Consider the following 2,268-nt stretch of genomic DNA (forward strand, 5'->3'; position numbering starts at 1 on the left):
CTTGGGTGCTTGAGAGGTGAGACAGACATTAACATACCTGTTGATGAGCCCATCAGTGGGATACCTCTTGGAGTTGTGGTTGTTGATCTTTGTCTAGGGGAAGAATCAGCTTCTGATGACTTTGCAGTCCTTTGCAGTAGAAAGGCTGCCAGTGTTGGTTTCTCATTCAGACTGCTGGAGCAGAAAGCCAGAGTAAGCAGGACAGAATTAGAGATTACAATATTCTGAGGCTGAGGTGATGCTGTCTCCGGAAAGGCAGTGTCAAAATGATCATTTGATGGTCCTCAATGCAACCAGTCTTGTTATTGCCACCACAATGGAGTTAAATATTACTTTGTTAAAATAACTTCCCTGTTGTGTACTCTGCTGTCTCTATATTTCAGTTATCCTTGATGCAGCATTCAGTGTAGACCACTAGAGAACACTCTTTGAAAACTGCAGAAGTTATGGAACTGATTTTATTTCTTATTTATTAGATGATAATAGTTTAATAATGGCCTTCATGGCTTTCTAGAAAAAAATATTTTAATTTCTCATAGATGTGTGAGGTGGTGAACCAGGCACAAGGAAAGTAATGAGTCATGTGGATTTTTGTAACACATCTACTAAGAGAAACATGGTACTAGCCTATATTATTTACTTTATTACTCACAAATAATAATTTTCAGGGTAGGATGTTAATTATTCTAATGATTTGCTGCTGAAGCATAATAGCATGCAAACAACTAGTGCATTGACCCCACAAAGTCTACCTGATTCTAAGTGCCAGTTTAACAAGTTAATATATTTCTTTTCCCTCTATTTTTGAGAAGACTGAGCATGCCCAGGCCATATTTGTGTTGAAAACAGACTTTATAGCCCCCTTTCACCAAAGAAATTAATACAGTGGCCTGAAAGTTGCTCATGTGTGTGCATGTGTGCATGTTCTTGATCTACTTGTGCTGACAGGAGGTTTGCAAAGGGATATTTTGTGCAACATGACCTAAGAGCTAAAATTACCAATACATGGCTGAGAGGTGTAAGCTAGTATGTAGCTGGCTGAAGAGGTGCTGAACAAGGAGGTCAAGTTAATCGTTACGGGGAGAATGGTGCAACTTGCATTGCGGCAGAGTTGGAGTTTGCCTTGCTGTATGTATTTTATCACTATCTCTTTGTTTGTTTTAATTTAAGAAAGGATTGAAGAAGTGACATAAACATATGTATATATGGCTGTGTTTAAAGCCAGCCATCGCTGGCTGCCAATATAAATCTGCTCTGATAGCTTGGGGGGGAAGTAAATTGTAGGGAGAGCAAAGCTATTTTTGACCAGCTATTCGAGCAGCTCACTTCGCTCTTATTTTTTTTCTTTTTATGGCTGAGCTGGTAGTTAACCATGCCCATTCCTGCACTTACTAGAAATAAGAAATAGAAAATTTGGGGATAGTTTCCAGCACTACTACTGGTGAGCATAGGTGCAGGTGCCTCTGTCAAAACAGCTTTGGAACAGCTGGTGCAAGAAAGGATGAGCAGATGAAGAGAGGAGCAAAAATTACTGGTGAGAAACCCACTGTGTTTTCTGGGGGAGGGACAAATTCGGCACCCCACAACTGCTTGGCACCAGGCAGGGGCTGGCAGGACTCTGGCTCCTGTTGGGGAGCATAAAATGGATGTGTCCTGTTGTCTTTGTATGTCACTGCATCACTCCTCCAAGGCATACATTGCTCCAAAATAAGGAGGCTGGGCAAATACATCTGCAGGGAGGCTGTGCAGTGTACTCCTATGGACACGGTGAGGCTGTCAGGTTGGAGCCAGCCAGCTGTGTGGCTTTGTAGGTGGGACAGCCAGGCAGCGTGCACAGGCTGGCTGACTCCTTGCCTCTGCTTTGGAGAAGATGCAAGTGCATGGAGCCTTGTGCTTTCTGAAAACCATTGTAAGGAAACATCCAGTAACTGCATATAGCTGTCTGGTGAGATGTGATATGGAAACTGTCCTCATCTTGCAATTGAGCTCTTGCACTGAGAGCCAGAGCATGAAACCAGAATGATAGGGAACTGGGTTGGGGTTTAGGGGTGTGTTTGTTGTTTTGGGTTTGTTTTTTTTTTAACGGTTAATATGAACCTCAGCTTTACTGGTATACTGCATCCGTAGTTGGGGTATCTTACGTCTGTAGTGTATGTGTGTGTACATGTACACACCTCACACCTGTACAGTGGTTTTCTTGGTCTGTACTTTTGGTATAGCTCTGCTGGCCAAAGCTGTGGGTGCAGTGAAGCTCTAACACAGTCATAT

This window comes from Acanthisitta chloris, unplaced genomic scaffold (assembly GCF_000695815.1).
Source record: "Acanthisitta chloris isolate BGI_N310 unplaced genomic scaffold, ASM69581v1 scaffold40931, whole genome shotgun sequence".
Taxonomy (NCBI): Eukaryota; Metazoa; Chordata; class Aves; order Passeriformes; family Acanthisittidae; genus Acanthisitta; species Acanthisitta chloris.